At 35.4% G+C, this 25,282-nt stretch overlaps 1 long non-coding RNA gene across 1 annotated transcript; it reads right to left on the bottom strand.

Moving 5' to 3' along the window:
* Window positions 1–4,522: 4,522 nt before the first annotated feature.
* Window positions 4,523–5,410, bottom strand: LOC141634462 (uncharacterized). The gene is made up of 2 exons (XR_012539196.1): window positions 5,031–5,410; window positions 4,523–4,896 (listed from the first exon to the last, which is right to left on the bottom strand). It is a non-coding gene; the product is annotated as an uncharacterized LOC141634462 (long non-coding RNA).
* Between the last annotated feature and the right edge of the window lie 19,872 nt (window positions 5,411–25,282).

The raw sequence follows: 25,282 nt of genomic DNA, 5'->3' as shown, positions 1-25,282 counted from the left end.
AGTCAGGTCACCAATTATTTGTTATACGATCATACCGATTATGCAACAAAATTATAATTATTGTAAACTACCTTTCTAATGCGGCTTGATATAGAACACAAATTATATAAATATCACCGAGACTTGTACAAATTAACCAATACGCACGTTCGACTCAGTACAGCCACGACATTTTCTTGACATACATGAACATGACTCACATGTTATATAATTATTTATTTATTTATATATATATATATATATATATATATATATATATATAGAGAGAGAGAGAGAGAGAGAGAGAGGGGGAGAGAGAGATTTGGGATCCGGTGAGAACCACCTACATAGTGAGAACCGTGAGAACTCCACCTTAATGATTTTATTTCTAAAAAATAACTACATATTTGGATTCAGCATAGAATTTTATGTCTAGATAACAAATTTCTTGGTCTAAAAAGTATAAATTATTGACCGGAATCGAGAAGAGAAACATTTTATTAATTTTGATGCACCTAGTACTCAGTTTTCATGTATCTAACAATTTTCACGCACCTAAAACTAGTTTTCGTGCACCTAGAGCCTGCTATTTTTATGCACGTAGTAATCATTTTCATGCATGTAGCAATTTTCATGCACCTAGTATTGGTTTTCATGCATCTATTGCCATTTCAGTATACCTAATTGTATTTTTGTACATTAAGTTTACATTTTGTTAATAAAATCAAAATTTTTTGTTTAGATATACTAAAAATGTGTTAGAATAAACTAAACTAAAGGTAAATGATCCATCAAAACTTTCGGAACAAGATTTGATAATTATTTAGTAAGGGTTCTCACGGTTCTCATTATATTAGTGGTTCTCACCGGATCCTGACCCTATATATATATATGTATATATATATATATATATATATATATATAGAGGTGGGATCCGGTGAGAACAACCACTCGGTGAGAACGGTGAGAACGACCTATAACAACACTATTTATAAAGTCAAAATATCAATGCTTATCCCAATACTAAATCATGGACGAACATCCCAAACCAACTGCCGACGATCGTCCCAACCATCCTCGGAGGCACTTTACTGACGATATCATCGGCATCCACAGACGACGCCGGCGACAACATCGACCACCTCATACTATGCCAGTAACAACGCCGACCACCTCAGGTGATGATGCCAGCAATATCACCTTAAGACAATATCGCCAACATCATCAGTCCTCCCACACCTCATCGGATCTTCGGCGTCGAGTTCTTCTCCGCCGTTCGCACTTCTTTTCGCTGCCGTCGTATTCCCGAACTCACCGTATCTCCGCCTGACGTTTCCATCACCACCTATTCATTGTCCATCTCCACCTTTTATCTTTCTTCATTCATTTTTCCATGGTCATTCTCATCATTCATCCTTCCACTGCAACTCTCTCCCCCACCGATGTCAATAAAACTACATATCTGAATATTTCCTACCACAAATATGACTTTAATAATGCTACGTATCACGGTAAACTCAATCATATTCAAAGAATTATCTTAATCCAATAGTGACGCCGGATAAGGACAACAAGTTCATTGAACTTGATGACCAAATGCAAATTTATAAAACTTTGTCAGTAGGAAATCACGTGGTGTTCATTTTTGCTGTAAAGGGAATATGTGTGGGTCATTTTCTTAATGTAAATCAAGTGGTGTTCAATTTGAATGTCTATGGATTATTTTATTATTTTATTTAATTATTGTGAGAGATTTGGATAGTCACATATGAGGAAAAATGTGTATCTGTCATCTTCAAAAGGTATATATAGGTGTGATAAAAAAAGTGTATATATAAAACTAGGTAAAAAAAGTATCTACCATAGAAAAAAATGTATTTACATTCTTTAAAAGTGTGTATAGAATTTAGGTAAAAAGTGTACTTTAAATAGAAAAAAGTATATCTATAATCCTAAAAAGTGTATAAAATTTGGGTAAAAAGTATACAACAACAACAACATCAGAGCCTTAATCCCAAAATGATTTGGGGTCGGCTGACATGAATCATCCTTTCGAACCGTCCATGGGTGAACGCACGCCTCAAAATGCGAATAAAAAAGGGAAGATAAAAAACAAAAGGAGAACGAAAATGTAATGGAAAGTCAAGTGAACTTAGGGGTTTTAAAATCGAATTAAATCTTTCTTTTATAAAAACTTAAAATTTAAATCGAGAGAAAAGATTAAAACGATTTTTAAAAACCGAAATAGAGTTAAAGATCCTAATGAACCAGGTAAAATCTATAAGAAAGTGGTAGTTGAGAAAGTGTGTAATAAAGGAGAGAGAAATAAATTAATTAATTTCTTTAAATTAAATAAATAAATAAAAACACTAAAACATCAAAAAAACATCAAATACTAAAAAACCACATGTATCCTTTCCTCCATTGTGCCCTCTCCGTCACCATACTCTCCTCAAGCCCTAACTCTCATATCGTGTTCTATCACTCTCAACCATGTATACCTGTCTCGGTCTTCCTCTGCCTCTGGGACCTTTTCTGTTCTCCAAGTCTCCAGCCTCCTAACTTGGAGCGTCCATAGTCTCCTTCTCACATGGCCAAACCATCTTAGTCGGTTTTCCATCATCTTGTCCTCTATTGGCGCCACTTTAACCTTTTCCCTAATCACCTCATTCCTTAACCGATCTTTCCTTGTATGTCCGCACATCCACCTCAACATGCGCATCTCCGCCACACTCATCTTTTGAATGTGACAATGTTTCACGACCCAACACTCGGAGCCGTAAAGTAGGGCAAGCCTAATTGCCGTGCGATAAAATTTTCCCTTTAATCTTTGGGGCATATCTTTATCGCATGAAAACCCCTGAAGCACTCTTCCATTTCAACCATCCCGCTTTAATTACGCGGGGCCACATCTCCGTCTAACTCCCCATCTTTTTGAATAATAGATCCTAGATATCCGAAGAAATCCGAACCCTCAACAACATTCCCATCGAAAATAATACTCCCCGCCTCTGTCGATCTCAACCCCGCCACCTTAGTGAATCGACACCTCAAATACTCGGTCTTACTCTGCTCGGCTGAACCCACGAGTCTCTAAAGTCTGCCTCCACAATTCCAACTTTCTCTCCACCCCTCTTTTGTCTCATCAATCAACACAATATCATCAGCAAACATCATACACCAAGGGATGTCGTCCTGAATATCCCTTGTCAACTCATCCATAACTATAGCAAAGAGAAAAGGACTAAGTGCGGAACCTTGATGCACCCCGATGGTAATAGGAAATTCTTCCGTTCTCCCAACATTAGTGCGAACACTTGCACTAGCCCCCTCATACATGTCCTTTATGAGGTCAATATATTTTCGCGACACACCCTTTCTCGCCAAAGCCCACCAAAGTACTTCTCTTGGTACCCTATCATATGCCTTTTCCAAGTCAATAAAAACCATATGCAAATCCTTCTTCTTGTCCCGATGGTATTCCATCAACCGTCTCATGATAAAAATCGCATCCATAGTCGATCTCCCGGGCATAAATCCAAATTGGTTTTCCGAGATGTCTACATATCTCCTAAGCCTTTGCTCGATTACCCGCTCCCATAACTTCATTGTATGACTCATAAGTTTAATTCCCCGATAATTGGAACACTCTTGGACATCACCTTTGTTCTTGTACAAAGGGACAAGAGTGCTTTTCCTCCAAGCCGATGGCATCTTGTTGCTCCTCCAAATCTTGTTGAAGAGCATGGTTACCCATTCAATCCCTTTCTCCCCGAAGCACCTCCAAACTTCTATGGGTATACCATCCGGTCCCTCTGCTTTCTTTGACCCCATCTTCCTTAACGCCTTTCTAACTTCACTTTTTTGTATTCTACGCACAAATTCCCGGTTAACCATGCTTGGTGTTACCTCTACATCCCCAAAACCTTGTTCCTGATGTCCATTGAATAAATTATCAAAGTAAGAACTCCATCTAGCCTTTATCTCGTTATCCTGAACCAGAACCTTGTCGTCCATATCTTTCACACACCTAACTCTCCCAATATCTCTCGTCTTTCGGTCTCTTATGCGAGCCAGTTTATAGATATTCTTCTCTCCTTCTCTCGTGTCCAACCTGGCATACACTTCTTGGTTAACTTTTGCTCTCGCATCCCGTACGGCCTTTTTAGCGGCTCGTCTAGCTTCCTTGTACTTTTCAAAGTTCTCATCACTCATGCATTTCCCCAAAACCTTATAGCATTCACGTTTAGTCTTTATCGCTTGTCTCACCACATCGTTCCACCAAGATGTGTCCTTACTTGATGGTTTATTCCCTTTAGATTCCCCTAATACCTCCCTCGCCAACTCCTTTACAACATGCTCCAATTTATCCCACGTTGCATCAATATCTTTCTCCTCACAATCCGACCAAATATCGCTACTTCCAACCTTATCCAAAAAGTATACCTAAAATAGAAAAAAATGTGTTTATATTCTTAAAACTGTATATACGTTTTATAACGATCTAGATACATTTTTTTCCAGCCTAGATACGCTTTTTTACAAAATTTTTAGATACGTTTTATAACTATGTAGATACATTTTTTTCCAGCCAAAGTACACTTTTTACAAAAATTCTAGATACGCTGTAACGATGTGGATACATTTTTTCCAGCCTAGGTACGATACATTATTTTTTCCCATCATAGGTAGTAGGTACACCTTTTCTCACTTCGATTTCTGCAACTGAATTTGTGCTGTCTTGGAGACCGGCTCGGATGTCTCGCCGACCAGAATTTTTGCTCGTCAACCTTACTCGACTCATTTATGGAGATTTGTGTCTCACCATTCAGATAATTGATGGTCGAAAGTTGATATCAGATGCTGATAGTCGGGCGCCGACTGATGATCGGAGTTTCCAGGCGGAGATTAATTGATCTAGCGTGAACGGAGAGAGTAATTAAAACACAGTAACAAAACAACCCAGAATAAAAAATTGTCGAAATCAAACAAAGCAAACAATTGAAAACAAACCCACAAATTGAATAAAGAAAAGAAGGAATCTTTATTACATTTGAAGCTTGGTATTTATCAGAATGATAGATTTGAGTCCGTTGACGATAAGCTTTACAAATTTCTTCTGGGATATATCATATATTCGAGCGGTGGTCGGCTCCATATCATTAAGGCCAACCGTTGACTCGTACAGGTGTCGGCTCCGATGGAGGTCGAGATGCGTTTGGCTCCAACTCAGGCCACAAATAATAAGTTGTGCGCGTGGTGTCGGTCGTCGGCAAAGGAGGAGGACATGGTGGTCTTTGCGGCGTAACTGACGGTGGTGGTTAGTTGCAGCTGCATCGAGCTTCGGGTTCTTGGTGCCGACAGAAGAAGGGCTGGTCGGAGTTTCAATCGTAACCACGGTCAGCGCGTCGGCGAACCTCCGGTGGTCGCCAAATGACTCTTGGGGTGGTAACCTGTTGTATTTATGGGGTGATTTTAGTAAGTGGGATGGCAGGGAATTTGCGGGAAATTGAAATTATGATAAAGAGAGGTTTAACGTGGACTAATTTAATTCGTTCTCACCGTTCTCACCGAGTGGTCGTTCTCACTGGATCCTAAATCTATATATATATATATATATATATATATATATATGCATATATATATATATAAGTAGTACGAAAGTGAACAACATCGTCGGACATCCAATCATCAACTATCAAACCTGTCACGACTTACTCCCTTATATGATCATACCCACATGCAACAATAGTGGCAACCGTCACATATTACGTTACCTGAAGCAATTGATGTATCGTTCCAAATGATATTCATAGCAATAAAAATTATATACAATTCACGATCACACACAATTATATAACTATTGTTGAAGCTAAACAATGATATAAAACACACCCAACAAGAAATGATATCACAACATGATGATTCAATCAATTCCCAAAACGGAAATAAGCTATAACAGTGCTGCCCGATCGAGTTGGTTAGGCACTCGATCGAGTTGAGCTTACTTGATCGAGTTCATCAGCTACTCGATCGAGTAGGCTGAGATCAGAACACCCCTCAAGTGCACACCTGCAGTTACTCGATCGAGTGAGGGGCACTCGATCGAGTAGCCACAGGTCGAAAAGCCTCCATAAACCATGTTAAATCCAAACAGCTGTATAAACACGAGTCGGAACGCCTTCCCGACTCCAATATCCTGCAAAACTAGTCTAAGATTACTCAAAATACGGCCTTATGGCCAACATACAACCAAGGTCGAATAAAGTACTACCAACAAAACAAATACTATCCACTACAAATCCATGAAACGATAGAAAAAGAAAAGGAGTATCATCACTCCGCATCCTGCTCATCCATGACCTCGTCACCACCACCACCACCACCAGATGTATCCGTTTCTGCTGCATCATGACCTGCGACACCACCAACACCAGCATCCGCGCCCACACGCCACGGAGCCAAGAACCTGTACGGATATGACTGGGCTCTCCTCAAGTATACCTCTCCACACCGAAAGAGTGAAAAACTCAACTGTCGTCCCCAATGCCCCTCCACCACACAGGCTGCGCTGCCTCCGTCCCGATGCCCTGCACGTACACCATCTCATGGAGGTTCCGAAGTGTCAAGGTAGCAGAAACCCTCTCCGTGAGCTGGCTCACTCTCATCTCGGGGCTATAGAAGGGAGGATAACCGGGAAACTGGTACTATGGAGGTACAGGCTGCTCTGGCTGAGTCTCAGCCACCCTCTCCCTCACTCGTCGTGGTCCCCTTCCCACTCGAGGTTAGGCATCCTCAGGTCTCACATGAACCCCCTTCCTCGGCTCGGGCATCACCTCCAAGATATTTGGATTAATGAGGTACAACTGCCTCTCAGGAACCCCCTCATCCTCATCATCAGAATAGGCAACCATGTTGGAGTAGTGTCCTCCACAATAAGTGCGTTTACATATTAAATCTTGTAAAAGGATATCAGGGATTTATTTTTTTATTTGCCAGCTGGTCATCGTTAATCGGTAATGATTGGCCGACTAGTGTTTGACATTACTGTCGTGTGACGGCGGTGATTCGCTGATCCCTTTAGGTCACACCTATAGGATGACGCCCAAAAAGAATGAATTAATTGTTTGTATGAGATACGAGATAATTAATTCCTTGTATTAATTGACTTTTAATAAGTCAAGTGAATGTATTATTTGATGACGAGTTACGAACTCGGGCTAAGAGGATTTATTATTTAATTATTCGATAATTAATTAGTAAATGTTAATTGAAATTTAGTAATTAATAGTTAATTAATTAAATTTATATGTTGTGTATATAAGTTTTGAGGTAAAGTTTATTAGCTATTCATTTACAAGAAGTTGTAAAATTAGCTAAATGAGGTTAGTATTGACACATTGTATGTTGATAAAATGGTCTCATGATTACTTAATAGTTAAGTAGTCATTAGTGGTTAATTTTTATTATTTAACTGTTAAATAATTAAATTTATATTTAATTATGTAAGATAATTAAATATAAGACTTATAAGCATTTGTGGGACAAATGTCGAAAATCGAAGTGGACTTAATAGAGTCCATTTGGACCGAAATAAATAAGGTCATTAGAGACCATTTTAGTCAACAATTTGGTGGATATACCACATGAGATGCTCCTCTCAATTGTTTTCATTTGAGAGCACTATATATACCCCTATTTACTCATTTGCATGGTGGAATTTTTAGACCAAAAATTCTCTAAAACTCTTGTCTTGGCCGGTTCATGTAAGGAAGTAAAAGAGTCCATTTTTCTTCATTTTTCCTCATCAAAGATTGATCAATTTGTTGATCATAAAATCTAAATATAATTCACAAATAATAATATACATCATATAATATTATTAGTGTAGTAATATTACATAATACATGGTTACTATTAATATTATCTAGTTAGTAATTTTAGTAGTATTTTGGGTTGAATCTTGGGTGCCACCTTAGGAGATTACCTATTTTGGTAATCACAAAATCTCATTGAAGACAGCACGTATCCGTCACTTTGGAGTGATGGATACCATTTCCTCTCACAAATGACCCAAATAGAGGAGAGAGGGAAGCACATAGGGGTGCCCCCACCTTGTCCCCCTATCCGTTTTATGAGTGGTATTACCCGTCACTTACTCCGACCCGTCTTCAGCAAGACTAACTGTTTGGTAATTAAGGTGTTGGAGGACCATCCTTATTATATAAGCTCAAGAACAATATGAAGGAAGGAGTCCTTGAGTTGTGCCCATATTTTACCATCAACAATGTAAGGACATTTTGTCTTAAGATGGTTTTATACCATCTCTTTAATATTTTTCTTTGCATGCATGTAGATTTAGACCACAAAAATTAACTTGTAATTTTGATATCATAAGATGAGTATTGATTTGGTCTAAATAACTAACAAGTGGTATCAGAGCATTGTTACATACATGCATGTTGTCTTAAGACAATTTTAGTAATTTATGAGATAAATTAATAAAACTGATATTATGTTACTAAAATTGGTTTTATCACATAATATGAGCTTGAATGTATATAATCTGGTCTTAGATTGATATGGGACGAAATTTTGATTTTTGTTATATTTTACCACTTTTTATAACTTAAAATGGCATAAAATTGAGTAAAAATGCATTAAAATTAATTACTAGTTAATTAAAGTTGGGTACATGTTAATTTTATGCATATTTATGTAGAAATAATCACATGCATGCTCTATTTATGAGATAAGTAGATACTTTAAATTAATGTGATTAATTTAGATAGTTTATTAATTTTTTATTTGATAAAAATTGGTAAATAATGGTTATTTTGAGAATAAATATTGATTTAATTTTTGGGCTCGAAATTTTTAAATTTTTAGCTCCTGGAAATCGTTCCAAAATGTACAAAAATTTTTTTAAGTTATTTCAATTTTTATGGTTTGGTTTAGAATTAAATAGTAAAAATTATCGTTTTATCGATTAAATTGTAAAATCGTTTTAAATAAATTTTAAAACCAAACATTTTCACTTTCATGTCATTTTTCGTGTAAGACCAGAATGTTCATGACCTTGAAATTTTTTTTTCCATAAATTTTATAATTAAATGGAATTTTTCCATAATAATTGTGAATTATTATGTCTTTTTGTCATAATTTGTGTTTTTAATCCCATATTAATTCAAGATAATTAGTGAGAATAATTATTTTGAAATTAGACCAGATTAGTTTTATTAGCATATCTTAAAATTGTTTTAAGAATTGATTATGAATTTTTATTGGTAAAAATTCAGTCAAAGCAAGCTCAAATGATCGTTGTTTGTAAGTTAGATGATTTGGCATGACATATTTTTTTTTTCATAATGCATTTTATTATTCATTTAGATGAATGGTTTTTAGCATTATAATTATGTGATTTTTTCTAATATGGCCATAGGTAGAAGTTGGTATTTCCCGTAATGTAAGGGAATATCGACTTGTTTTGTAATTAATTGCGATTTCGTATCGCCTAATTTGTAATTAATTAATAGTTTTTGTTTTAATTTTACTACAAATTTTATAATAGGATATTGTTATGTAATTTAATTTTTAGTGATGAGTAAGATGTAGGTAGAGTCAAGTCTCTTATCACCAACAATTATTTAAACCCAATTTAGTGTGTAAATCGGGGTCGAACCACGAGGATTGAGGGGTTTATACTTAGCCTAAATAGGAGTCTAGTCTAGTCAAAAATGAAAGGAAGGGAGTTGAATTAAACTACTAGATGTAACTAATGCAAACTATTGAGAGGAAATGTATACAATTGATTAAAGGCTAGGACTTTCGGGTTCATATAAATGGTTTAAGGAGCAACATGATGATTTAAAGGGTCTATGGTGAGAGTTTATCCTAGGATGATGAATCAATGTCTTGATTATCCTAAGGGTGACCAATAACTTTCATTAAGAATCACACCTCTCTTAAGCAAACAACAAGACCACCACAAACTTTCACTCAATGGAGGAATTAAGCAACAATGAAAAAAGGCACAAGCTTTCACTCATGCAAATCATCAAACACCTTGTGTGCAAGATTAAGAAAGATAAAAAATTTCACCAAAGACTCAAATAATCACACAATCATGCCCATCAATTCCATTAAGACTCCCCCTAAGCCCTAGAAAGATTACTACTCACTCATGTTCAAATTGTGTTGGAGTTTGTGTCCTCCACAAATTAGTGTGATAACATTTGTAAATCTCTTACAGGTTCACAAGGGTATACTTCGTATATTTAATCAGTTGATTAACGTTTACCTAATAACGGTTGGCTTGCTAGAAAATTTGACGTTATTATCATACAGATGGCGGTGATCAACTGGTCCCTAAAGGTCACACCTATAGGATGTGTTTGAGAGATGTGGTTATAGAAATATGATCACATTGTTGCCTAATATGACTAAACAGTTAGTCAATGTGTTGATGAGACAATTATTTAATGAAGATTAAATAATATTAGTTGAGACAATTAATCAGAATTCGTAAATTAAATATAATAAGTTATATTTAATTAAATGTATGTAATGTTAGCTTGGGCGAATTAATCATTAATTCGTAATTAAATGTAATCAGTTATATTTAATATCAACAAGTTGAATGTGTCATAGTGGTAATAGTGAGGGTACACAAACCAAGAGGTCATGGGTTCGATCCTCACTAGATGACAATTTACACATTTTATACATTTTTTGTAAAAACCGAAAAAAAATGGACCTCTCTTATTTCGGTTAGCATATGGGCCGGAAAAATAAAATAAGAAAATCTACCCTAATCATCTATATACACGGTTGTATAGGGTGATGAGGGAGAGAATTTTTAACCTAATTTTTCTACTCATTGCTTTTGCCTCTTCTCATCAGAAAAAACACAAAAACCTAAATTTTACAGAAAATTTTGGATCGATTTCTAGCATAATCAGAAGGGCATATCTCATATCGTCTTGGGTGCAACTGATAGGCGAATATCTACTTTGATATTGTTCTTAGGCCATATTTGCTAGGACCGAAGGTTATTTCTGAATCCTTTATTTTGTTTATGTATTTTATTTATGACTTGTGATCGTCTTAATTAAATTCGTTATAATCCTTCAATTTTAAGGGAAGTATACAGATTATTTCCCACAAGTGGTATCAGAGCAAGTCCACGAATTTTAATTTTGATGATTCTCATAAAATTGTTTGTAAACAATAATTAGGGTTTGCGAAAAAATATAATCGGTTGGAATTTTTTTTGAGCCGTGGATTTTTTTCGTTTCCGTTACTGTTCACGGATGAACAGTATATTTTTTTAAAAAAAAAAAAATCCGTTTTTTTTCTTTCTTTCGGTTTCTCCTGAAAAACCGATTAAAGTTTTTTTGCGGCTGTTTTTGTTTATGCCGATTTTAAAAGCATCCGAGAAAAGTAAGAATTTTTTTTCCTGTTACTATTCACATTTCGGTTAATGTTCACTGTAGCAGTTCATAAAAAAAAAAAAAAATTTATGTGTTTCGGTTTTTACAGATAAAGCCGAGTTTAAAAAGAAAACAAAACGGGCTGTTTTTGTCTTGTTGTTTTTGCCGCAAAAATGAAAAAGAAAAAAAAAATTGGGCTGTTTTTTTACTGTTACTGTTCACGGCTGGACAATTTATAAAAAAGAAAAAAAAATTGGTTTTAGCTGTAAAACCGAGAGAAAGATTATTTTTGAGTTGTTTCGGTTTTACCGAGCTAATTTTAAAGTTTTTTTTTGGGCCAATTAATTATTGTGAAGCGGTTCATAATTAAAAGATACCTAATTATTTTAAAGCAGTTTAAAATATTGATGGATTAAATTCATATTACAAGTTTAATATGAATTAAGTTTGAAATTAATGTGATTAATTGAGGAATTGTCACTTAATTTGTCAATTTAAATAGGTGGTTTGGATAAATTAATCAATATAATTAAGGAATTGTGTCATGTATGTTTAATTTATTTTAGTTGATGCATTATATTTTATTTTTGTTGAATGAATCGATTGAATGAATTTAATTTACGTATTTTTGCAATCAGTTGTAATACTTAGTGTGGCCTTAGTCAAATTATGTTTTCGTAATGAAGGAAACATAATTTTTAATGTAATTATGAGATCTCGAATCTCCTTTATTTTTCTTTAGTTTTTGGGTTTTGAAATTAGAATGTAATAAATAGGTTTATTATGTAAATTTTATTTATTGTAATTTTCAAAAGAAGACTAAAGATGGAGATTGGAGCTCACTCCTGCTACATGGATCAAGATGGAACATCAAGACAAGCTTCTCGGGTCCAAGGAGGATTCCAAACTTGTATTTATTGTTCATTTTGATATGATAGGCCACACTAGGACTTTTACTGTTTTTACGTTTTTCATTCTTATTGCTTTTCATTCACATGTTAGTTTATGCATCATATTCCGCCTAAAACCAAACCACCTACTAATAAAATGCATGAAAATTGACTCATATAGGTTGTATGTTAGTTTTCATGGACATACAGATGTCACGGTCTTTAAGCCATCACCTTAGTTTATTCATTTTCGCATGCTAGATATTAGTTCACTTAAAATGAATTAAAATAAAGTTGATGGGATCTTCCTCTAAAACGGAAATTGAGATTAGTCTTTATAAGGGCAAACAACTATGAATTTCTTCTTCGTCGGTAGGCATAATATGACCCCTTCTACGTTGGGTAAGTAGTTGTGTTGACTTAGTTTACCTCAACATCATAGTCCGAAGAGTTTCTCGTAATTATGATGGACTAAAGATAGAATTTACAGAAATTTATCGACCAAGAATTCTAACGGTAGAATTAGCTAAAAGGTTAGCTTATCAATTTACAGAGAATTGAGTCTTGGGATCATTTATATAATTCTTGAGAGAGGTCAATTGTATAAATGTTTTTGAGTCTTCGCGTTATGACAGTAGTTCATTAGACTTAAAAATATAAACGATGCACATGCTTATTTTTTTTATTCTTCTTCTCGCAGTGTAGAACACGATTATTTTTTCATAATACTGTTACAACGAAATGGCTGGAAATAACGCAATCCCAATGCCTAGTGCCACACTTGATCGCGCGTCCTGGCTTAAAATTTTTATGGACCAGATGAATCAGTTCACACGTCTGAAAAACGACGGGTCCAACTTTGCGGACTGGGAGGCGGCACTACGGAATGCTGCCATTGCTGACGGTAAGCTCAAGTACTTAACTGATCCAATACCGGTTAACCCAGGCCCCAATGCAGGAGTCAACGAGTCACTCGCTTATAGTGACTTCGTTATGGAAGCGGATGCGATAAAGAACGTACTCATCTTTGTAATGGAAACCAATTTGCAGAGACGCTTCATTGCTCAGGGTGCAAACAAGATTTTCACCACGCTCACTAACGAGTTCTCAAAGGCACCGAGAATCGTTACTTATGAGCATACCTGTCGCTTCTTTGATGCGAAACTCCAGAAGGGCCAACCGGTTAGCCCACACATTCTTCACATGATTGAGAATGTCGAGAAGCTGGAGGCACTTGATTGTAAAATCAGTGAGAGCATTGTCATAGACCGAATGCTTCATTCTCTTCACGATGGTTTTGCCCTTTTCAGGGCGAACTACTACATGAATGACTTGAAAAAGAGTCCTCATGAGCTACACTCCCTTCTCGTACAGACCGAGAAGGATATGAAATTGAGTGGGAGTGTGAAGCAGGATGTTCTCACGATTTTCAACAAGGGTAAAGGTAAGGGCAAGACTCATGGCGACCTAGATGTAGGTGAGCCAAAGTTTAAGAAGCCAGGAAACGGTAAGAGTGGGCCCGGTGAGACTAGTGGCTCACAGGGCAAGGCAAAGAGCAAGGGCGGTGACATTGAGTGCCACCATTGTCACAAGACTGGACATTGGAGGAGGAATTTTCCAGTGTACCGTGAGGATATCAAAGTAGGCCGTGTCGTTCCTGTTGGTATGTCATCTTATATTCATATGATTGAGATTAACCATACAAGTTTCGGAACTTGGGTACTTGATACTGGTTGTGGTTCTCATTTGTGTAATAATTTGCAGGACCTAAAGAACATCATACCTCTCGAAAAGGGTGATGTGGACCTGCGAGTCGGGAATGGAGCACGAGTTGCTGCAGTCTCGAAGGGAACATATGTAATCCAACTCCCTAGTGGTTTGAGTTATTTTATATAACTGTTACTATGTACCCAGTTTATCTAAGAACATTATTTCTATTTCCGTACTCGATATAGACGGTTTTGCATTTTCAATAAAGGATAATTCCTGTATTTTCTTTTTAATGAAATGATTTATGGCAAAGCAGTTTCCATGAATGGAATGTACATCTTAGATCAAACCACGGAAGTATTACACGTGAATAATAAGAAAATAAAGGTTGGTGACAAAGATCAAACCTATCTATGGCATTGTCGAATGGGACACATAAATGAGAAACGCGTGAAGAAACTCGTCGATAATGGGACTATTCCCGCATTCGATTTTTCTACATATGACACGTGTGAATCATGTCTCATTGGCAAGATGACTCGAATTTCCTTCAAAGGTGTAGGAATGCGCGCTAGTGACCTATTAGGACTCATACATACTGATGTTTGTGGACCTATGTCAATTACCGCTAGAGATGGCTATAGATATTTTATCACTTTCACGGACGATTTGAGTAGATACGGATATGTCTACTTAATGAAGCATAAAAGTGAGTCCTTTGAGAAATTCAAGGAATACCAGAACAGGGTACAGAACCAACTGGGTAGAAAGGTTAAAGCACTCCGTTCAGATCGGGGTGGCGAATATCTTTCAAATGAGTTTGATCAACACCTTAAACACTGTGGAATCGTTCTACAGTTAACTCCACCTGGAACACCTCAATTAAATGGTGTGTCCGAACGGAGAAATCGAACCTTACTTGATATGGTTCGATCCATGATGAGTCACACGGTAGTGCCTGATTCATTATGGGGTTTTGCTTTTTTGTCAGCTGCTCTTATACTTAACCGAAGTCCGACTAAAGCTGTCGACAAGGCTCCATATGAAATGTGGAAGGGAACGGTCCCTAATTTGTCCTTTATTCGGGTTTGGGGCTGCGAGGCTTATGCCAAGTGGAGACACGAGGATAAGCTCGGCCCGCGATCGGTCAAGATATACTTTATAGGTTATCCAAAAGGAACATTTGGTCACTACATCTATTCGCCTACCGAACATCGAGTTTTTGTTGCGGCTAGTGCGACGTTCTTAGAGAAAGAATTTCTCGAGAACAAGACGAGTAATAGAACCTTCGAGCTGTCGGAGATTCCAGAACCAACAACCGAGGAACAGATGGAGGAAGTTGTTCCTCCAACTGATGATACGGTTAACATTCCTGAGGAACCTCGAAGGTCGGGTAGAGTCTCTCATCCTCCGGACAGATACATTGGTATGGTCGAGGAGAATGATGTTTTACTTCTAGAAAGTAATGAACCCGCAACCTATAAAGGTGCTATGGCCTGTTCCGACTCAAAGCTATGGCTCGAAGCGATGCAATCCGAGATGGACTCCATGTATGAGAATAACGTATGGGATCTAATTGATTTACCTAATAAGGTAAAACCTCTACAGTGCAAATGGCTTTAAAAAATAAAGCGTTCTGTAGACGCGCAACCAGATACCTATAAGGCACGACTTGTGGCAAAAGGTTTCACTCAAGTGCACGGATTGCATTATGATGAGATTTTTGCACCTGTAGTCATGCTACGTTCCATTCGGATAATCTTAGCGATTGCCTCATTTCATGATTATGAGATTTGGCAAATGGATGTGAAAACCGCCTTCTTAAACGGTTATTTGGAGGAAGAGTTGTACATGGTGCAACCCGAAGGTTTCATAGATCCTGAACATCCTAAGAAAGTATGCAAGCTTAAGCGTTCCATTTATGGACTTAAGCAAGCTTCTCGGAGTTGGAATCATCGTTTCGACCAGGTGATAAAAGAGTATGGTTTCACTCGATCGGTCGAAGAACTATGCTTATATATCAAGTCGAGTGGGAGCAAAATTGTATTCTTGATATTGTATGTTGATGACATACTCTTGATTGGGAATGACATTCCTCTCCTATCTTCGGTTAAAGAATGGTTGAAGAACCATTTCCAGATGAAAGATCTGGGTGAGGCACAACGCATTTTGGGAATCCGTATCTACCGAGATAGATCACGACGGACGTTATCACTAAGTCAGGAGTCTTATTTGGATAAGATTCTTGAGAGGTTCAGCATGACCAACTCCAATAAGGGGAACCTTCCAATGACGTCTGGGATGCAGTTGAGCAAGTCTCAGTCACCCACGATGCCTGAAGGGATTGAGCGCATGAGTCGTGTTCCTTATACATCTGCAATAGGATCAATCATGTATGCCATGATATGCACACGTCCAGACGTGCCATATGCATTGAGTATGACGAGTTGGTACCAAAAGAATCCAGGTGAAACACACTGGATAGCTGTTAAAAATATCCTCAAGTACCTACGGAGGACTAAGGATAGGGTATTGACTTATGGAGGAGATACTAATCTATGCGCAACCGGTTACGCAGATGCTAGCTTCCAAACGGATCGAGATGATTCAAAATCTCGATCCGGGTTCGTCTTCACTCTTAATGGTGTCTTTGCGGTCACCGGAAGAGTTCCAGACAGTGTTGTAGCATTCTACTACTTTGAATCGTTGAATTATGATAAGCATGTAGGGCACGTTAATTCCATGGGAATTAAACGCGTTCCTGAGTTGTAGTACTTGATTATGGATTTGATACATTATCTTTTTCATATATACTATTTATAACTTCATCGTTTTATATATAATATTTTGTTTTTCATGTGGATTGTACTGACAACATTGAACGCCACAAAGTGAACTGAATTACATTATATTTGTTTTGGCCCGTAATCGCCAATGTGAGCTGATAACTCCGGCTATTATATTGTGCAGTCGATTGATGGTGGGTTCAACGAGCCATAAGTCAAACGGTTGACTGATCGATCACAGATGCGAGATTATAACGATACCTCATAGGACAACTTTTTGTGATAAAGTAATGGAGTCCGAAATGTTTAAAAACATTCGGTGCCAGGTCGTGGATAGGACATCCATTGTGTTCCTAGAGTCGATTCTTTTGACTATCGACTGTCTCTTGAGATTAAGGCAGTTTTTGGGTGACTTTGGTTTCTTTCTCACGGTCTGCCGTAACTGGAGGCTAAGTAGATTTTTTCTGGGTCATTTCATACTGTGCTTACATCTGCAGGATTCGAGTTGAGGAAAATATCCAGCCCTTATCAGGTATAGTTATTTCTCAGGGCCACTCGAGGAGTTGTAACTGAAATGCATGGCCATGCTCGAATGTTGATTCGTGTATCAGTTAAGTTACTCTCTAGTCGGAGAAACCACTCTTGATAATGATCGCTTGTAAAATACGACCTTTATGAATGCGGATTTGCAAACTGTTTTACATTGAGTGGGAGAAATTTTAGGATATGAGAATCGGTTATCGCACATACACTTCTGAGGACAAGTGGGAGTTTGTTGGAGCTTGTGTCCTCCACAAATTAGTGTGATAACATTTCTAAATCTCTTACAGGTTCACAAGGGTATACTTCGTATATTTAATCAGTTGATTAACGTTTACCTAATAACGGTTGGCTTGCTAGAAAGTTTGACGGTATTATCATACAGATGGCGGTGATCAACTGGTCCCTAAAAATCACACCTATAGGATGTGTTTGAGAGATGTGGTTATAGAAATATGATCACATTGATGCCTAATATGACTAAACAGTTAGTCAATGTGTTGATGAGACAATTATTTAATGAAGATTAAATAATATTAGTTGAGACGAATTAACTGTGAATTCGTAAATTAAATATGATAAGTTATATTTAATTAAATGTATGTAATGTTAGCTTGGACGAATTAATCTGTTAATTCGTAATTAAATGTAATCAGTTATATTTAATATCAACAAGTTGAATGTGTCATAGTGGTAATAGTGAGGGTACACAAACCAAGAGGTCATGGGTCCGATCCTCACTAGATGACAATTTACACATTTTATACATTTTTTGTAAGAACCGAAAAAAAAAAGAAATGGACCTCTCTTATTTCGGTTAACATATGGGCCGGAAAAATAAAATAAGAAAATCTACCCTAATCATCTATATACTCGGTTTTATAGGGTGATGAGGGAGAGAATTTTTAACCTAATTTTTCTACTCATTGCTTTTGCCTCTTCTCATTAGAAAAAACACAAAAACCTAAATTTTACAGAAAAGTTTGGATCGATTTCTAGCATAATCAGAAGGGCATATCTCATATCGTCTTGGGTGCAACTGATAGGCGAATATCTACTTTGATATTGTTCTTAGGCCGTATTTTCTAGGACCGAAGATTATTTCTGAATCCTTTATTTTGTTTATGTATTTTATTTATGACTTGTGATCGTCTTAATTAAATTCGTTATAATCCTTCAATTTTAAGGGAAGTATACAGATTATTTCCCACAAATTGTTCAAACAAACAAATGAAAAAGAACAAACAATCAAAGGGGATGACATGTTAAGGATTCTAACAATGATAAAAGACAAGTTAAAATGTAAACAATTAATTAAGCAAGTAAATAAGAGAAGAGATGTACCAACAAAGAGTAAGGATGATTGCTTTGACTGAATTAATGAAGAGAATCCTTCAATATCTCCCAATACAATTCAAGAAACCAAATGTAAACAATTGACAAAGGCCTTCTAGGCCTGCTAATCAATTTAGCTTCATTTTGCCATGAAAATGCAAGGTTTGCACTCCTTTCCTACCAAGGGATTAAAACCTCAAAGAATATGCAAACCAAAGGACTAAAGACAATAAATGACCCTAATATGCACTAAAAAGCATGGGAACAAGGCTAATTTGGGAACTAAATATGCTCAAATAATGGTCACATCACACATATAAGACTAATTAAAATTACCGTGACTCCCACTAAACTTCATGTATAAACACAACTTCTCGACCCAGTGAGAAACGTTTTATAACATGATCAAAACATTGACTCCAACTCATTAATGTCCTACTTAAGACTATCTCTTAAGTTTCACATTGTCTTAGGATTGTAAGAATCTACAAAACTCATAACATGTATAGAATACATTCCTTCTTTGAAGAAGTGGGTTTTAGATTCACTCGCTATATATCTCATCATAATGAAATGCAATCCCTAAGAAGATCTGAATAGTTTAAAACACTTTGCAACTAATCAAGCTTTGATATCTCGCTTTGATATCCAACAATTCCACTTGGAATTTATTTCGGATTTTCATGGCTCTAAGCCTTGTATTGAGTTGTGACTTAAACACTCTCATTTAAGTCATATGATCATTACTTTCCAGAAGTAACTTGAATCAAACAATTTCTTTGTAAGTTGTAAGCTTTTTAGTTTCTTAAAAGTAACATGAATTCATCATCTTCAACAAGTGATGAGTTCAACCTCATAGGTTTCGAAGAAACAACGTCATGTACCCAAGAAAAACCTGTTTCTTGCGACATACAATTTTTGACACAATTCTTTTGTGGCTCTTGAATAATTTCTCCCACTCTGTCTTCTAGAAATAAACCTGTATTCTAGAAAGACAGCTTCATGAGCCACAAACTCGTTGTACTCATGATTATTGTAAGGAAAAATGAGCATTTGTTTCTTGTGAAAACTTACAAGCATGGTACCCTACCATTTCATATCTCATATGGATCGTTTTAGATATAGTGGAAAAAAAAATTTAGACAATATGATAAAATCCCCAAAAGGATCAAGTAACTCAAAGTAACTTGATTAAAGTCCAAACCATATCGAATAGGGTTTGATTTCTTTATCCAACCACACATTATCCCATAATGCGTGCAAAGAGAGATTAACTTGTGATACTATATCACATTTCCTTTGGCTAATATCAAAGTCTTCACTTTGATAATCCCATCACGGCTAAATCGTGATTCCTGGAACTCTTTGAACTTCTTCAAAGATTTCTCCTTTTACCTTATTAAGTGAACACATTTGTGTCAACTTAAATCGTTGGTAAAAGAAAATGATCAACCTATTCTGGATCAATGATTTACATCCTCGATTTCCTTTTCAACCAAAAGGCACGAGACATCTTGCTTTGAATACAAGATATGCATATACCATAAGATTAAAAATCTAATGGTTCTAAGAGTACTCGCTAACTCTTTGCGTTCATCATTCCAAAATTTAAAGTTTAATCTTGGGTTACCAAATTGAGACTTGCATTATCTAGATGATAAATCATTCTAGTTTGGTTTAGAATATAATCACTTTGATAATGGGCTAGCCATACATCAAATCGTGGTGTAAAGGGTCATGAAAGTGAAACCTCTTTTGTATCTTAACAAGATTATATTCTTATTCAGAGTTTATGCACTTAATAGTCATAATTAAGTACAACTTTAAACCCAAAAACTAGATTGAGTACACAATGACTCTATCTCTCAACATTATTTGTTGTTAGTCGTCATATTCTAATCATCCTATGTATCAAATACAATGATGAAAACCTCCAACGGTTTCTAATATTGACGAAGTAGTACTAGCAAATTTATGTCAATCAAATAACCATTTAAAGAAGAAGAAGGTCCCATTAGATATCCCACAACTAACTTGCTGATTCTTCAATAATTTGGGGTAGTTTCCTTTCTAGCGTCCAACAATTAAGACAATGGAAACTTTGTCGGTCGGGATTGATAGGTTTAGTATCGTTATTCTCAATAACTTTACTTTTACCATTACCTTGTATAAATTCCATTCTAATTTTACTTCTTATAACCTCGTCCTTTTCTTAACGGTTAAGAGAATGCTCTCACTCAATTCAATACGTCTTTGCTTAGAGAAGCAAAATTTAATTTCATGAGAACTACTCTTCATTCGTTCGTTTAGTCTTAAAACTTTCATTGAAGTGGTTGCTTTATTTTGGTCAATTACGACTTCTAACAAATCTAATTACCAAATGATTTAACATTTCAAAGTACTTAATTCGATTAAGCACACGAAAAATAATCCATTGTAAGTAGATATGTTAGTCAAGAATCAAAAACCCTTTTGATCATGAATAACTTTCATCTATACTCTTTACAAGAGATCCTGCCAATGGATAACACGAGGTTTTAAAACAAAATTCATATTTGTCTTTAGTTACGATGTTTTAATGGAGATATGAATTAAAATCGAAGTGATATCGTATAAATTGAGGTGAAGAAATAGAACAATATGATAACGGAATAATGAAAACTAAAACATTTATCGTTATAATAATACTTGTAAATAATTTAACAAGATATGAGCATTTATATAGTGACCTCTACCCAACTATTATAAATGATTCCAAGATCCAAATTCATATTAACTTGGGCACGCTGTGGCGATACAGCCCTCATCAATATAACTCGGTGGATTAACTCTTTAATCGATTCTACTTTTAGAACTCTTGGTCGATAAAATTACATTAATATTTATCTTTAGCCCAAAACACATCCGGCTATGGTCGAGAATACTTTTGTTGAGTTCAACCCAAATTTCGAATAAATGTGTCCATGATCAAAATACACATTAACTTGGGCACGCTTGGCGATACAACCCTTATCAACATGAATTCGGTGGATAGACATTTATCACCCACTTCCCCTACGTAACAAGGTTTGTACTCCGGTTTGTCCGAGCGCACTCCCTCACGAAATAGGTTTTCATGGTTTCTAATTTTTGGTAAGGCTAAGTCTCAATTGTTTATTTAGCGAGAGGTCATGTCAATTTATTATCTATCACGTTTTAAGTGAGCTAAAGCGGTGAACTACAATAATTGTAATTGACACGGTCGATAAACTCGATTTAAAATGCATGTTTAGTTATAGCGATTTAGCGATGCACATGCAACATATAAATAAAATGCAAAGCATAAAAATAAAATCCTAGTATGGCCTTCCTAAATAGTAAATCTAATAAACTATTACAAATGCGGAAACAAACTCCTTTGGTCCCTTGAACTTCGGTCTTGGTACGCATCTCGAGGTAACACCGTCTTCATGGGAAACTCCGAGAAATTACAAAGTAATAAATAAAAATTACATAATTTCCTATTATACATTTGTAATAAAAATTAAATCTATTAAATTACAAAACGGTGATACGAGATCACAATAATTACAACCGAATCGATATTCCCATACATTTCGGGTAATATCAATTTAAAACTAAGGCCATACTAAGTAAAATTACATAATTAAAAATTACATAAAATTAAAATATGACAATCATAAATAAAATGCAGCATTATAATATGTATGAGCATGCTCAATTTTATGCTAAATCGCCTTTTAAGAGCCAATATCATATATTTTATCGGTTTTTATGGATTTGCGTGATAATAAGCTTGTTAAAATCACAAAATGTCTCATAAATTCATATCTATGTTCAAGTTAATTACCCTAACCATCTTAGGACTCAAAACTTAGTCTTCACTAATATTTTGACAATAACTCAATTTGATTTCTTAATATTGTTCATTATGGACCAAAAATACGAAATTATGCTATATACTTCAAATTAAATTATAAAAATTTCAAATAATTTCAAAATTTGAAATTTAAAACTCATGAACATTCTGGAAAAATACCATGACACTCATAATGTTCAAAACTTAGGTTAAATTTCGAATTTTTTTCGAGAAAAACAATGTTGCGGTTTATCGGTTTTAACGAATATGACCATTAAAATATGAGAAAAATTATTTTCATCAATTTTTCACTTGTAGATATGAAATATATGATTAAATACAACATGTGACGTTTTTCTTTAGTCATGAAGTATGTTTCGGCATTATAACTAATTATAGTCACTATTTATGTGATTTTTCATCAAAAATTCATAAATCATGCAAAAAGACTTCAATATAGCCAAACATTTGACACACATCTTTTAAAATTTCATGTGACAACATACTAAATTTCCATGACCAGATTCGAAATATAACTCATATTAACCTATTAAACCATTTAAATATGATTTTAACTTATAAAATTCATATTTCGAGCAAAACAACTTATTTTAACATAAAAATTTACAGGCCATCATAATGTATTACATGTGAAAACATATCCAAAAACCACTGGAAAATTCAAAGTTTAGCTATTTTTCGTCCAAAAATGACATTTTTCTCATAAAAATCACATTTTAATGCCAATAATATATAAAATGAACAATAAAATCCATAAATAAACCAAAATATCCCAAATACATTTTAGGACCAGAAACTTTAACATGCAAAGTGATTTTGTGATATATCATAATAAACACAAAATTACAAGTTTTATTTGTTAATAAGATTAACTCGGAAAAACAATAAACCGATTTGCATGCAAACAACCTAAGGCTCTGATACCACTTGTTAGGATTCATTAATATCATTAGTATACATATTCATAGTATGATAGTTTAATTTAGTCATAAAATTAAAACAAGATTTTATGCATGCAAAACTTAAAAAACAAGAGTAAAGAAAATCGGATCCTTACATTGTTAACTCGGCAAAATGGGCACTAGCAAGGTCACCTACCTTGCTAGATCTTGAGCTTTCCTTAGTGGATGAGCAAGATTCAAGTTTAGAATCTCTCCCCAAGGATTGTACCAAGGCAACACCCTTAATAGATTTCATTAACATAAGACTAGTATTAATAAAATCCTTCCTTAAAATGACACAAATAAATTGTTATTTTGCTCTTGAAATTTCGGTTCAAGAGGGAGTAATGTGTGAGTTTATTTTTGCTCTTAAGCTTCTTCTCAAAAACTAGAGAGAATAATAATTTTAGACTAGAATGAATAATTATTCTTGGAAGAGAAAACTCATTCTTTTCTCTTATGGGTGGCCGAAAAAAAGGCCTTGGGTAGCATGCCCAATGGTTTTCATTTTTGCTCTTCACAAGAGATTAGGCATGCAACCCTAGTTTTAGGTTTGTTCTTCTCAAGATGTTTAGCCTTGCACGCCTACACCCTAGGATTATGATTGTGTTTGTAGAATAAAATAATTCAAACAAAAACAACCCTAAAACCCCTCCAATTTCGGTCACCCATATAACATGGTGGTCCATTTTATTTTTATCATTTGTCAATTGTGACATATGTGACATGTTACATGACATGTTACATTATAATGCATTTTTAACACATTAAAAATCATCATATTAATAAAATATGTCACATACAAAAATAACTAGTAATTAATAATTACTTGTACCAAAATGGGTCATATGATTATAAACTACAACATCTTGTATTTATAATAAATTATTATTCATTCTATTTTTAATTGTTTCATAAACAATAAATTATCTAAGTAATAACACAATTCGATTACTTAGATCGAATCTTATTTAATCAAATTACAATAAGACACGTAATTTTACTCACAAAATCACTCGTCAATTTTAAGGAATTTAATTAACCCGTATCAGCATACGATTAATTAAATAATCAATTAAGAGCATTAACCTATAGGTATGACCTTAGGGGATCAACTGGTCACCACCGTCGCACAACAGTAATGTCAAACTCTAGTCAGCCAATCATTACCGATATGTGTGGACCAGTTGACTAATGAAGTATCACTTTCCCACATGTATTCTTAAAAATGAGATTTAAACATGTGATCTTAATATGATCAACAATGTGATCGCATTATTGTCGGGGACATTCCAACACACACTTCCAACGATTCACAACACTTACACGATCTATCGATATTACTTGCACGCACCAGACATTACCACAGACTCAAACACACTATATCTATTCTATACACCACACACAACTATACGCACACAATTCCCGACTTAATATTCCCATACAAAGTGGCTGGCTTAAGCATATTGGGGCCAGGATTTTGAAATGAGGGCGTCTTCTCACCCAAAATCAAGCAACTGTCGGGGCTCCCAACATACATACAACAAGTTCATTTTATTAGACTCACTAGTTATTAGGCTCATTAGTTACAGGTTCAAAAATCGTCGCTCTGATACCACTTTGTAACACCCCCATCTACCAAGGAGCCTTAACAAGACCTTCCCCAGCAGATAAGGGCGTTACCATCTCGGTTGCCCAAGGAAGAGTAATAATCAAATGTCGATAAAAGAACAATTATGTTTATTTACAAGTGATTAACCAAAAAGGAAAGATACAACTCGTGACAACT

Source organism: Silene latifolia, chromosome Y (assembly GCF_048544455.1).
Source record: "Silene latifolia isolate original U9 population chromosome Y, ASM4854445v1, whole genome shotgun sequence".
Taxonomy (NCBI): domain Eukaryota; kingdom Viridiplantae; phylum Streptophyta; class Magnoliopsida; order Caryophyllales; family Caryophyllaceae; genus Silene; species Silene latifolia.
This window is presented reverse-complemented; position numbering and strand designations above follow the sequence as displayed.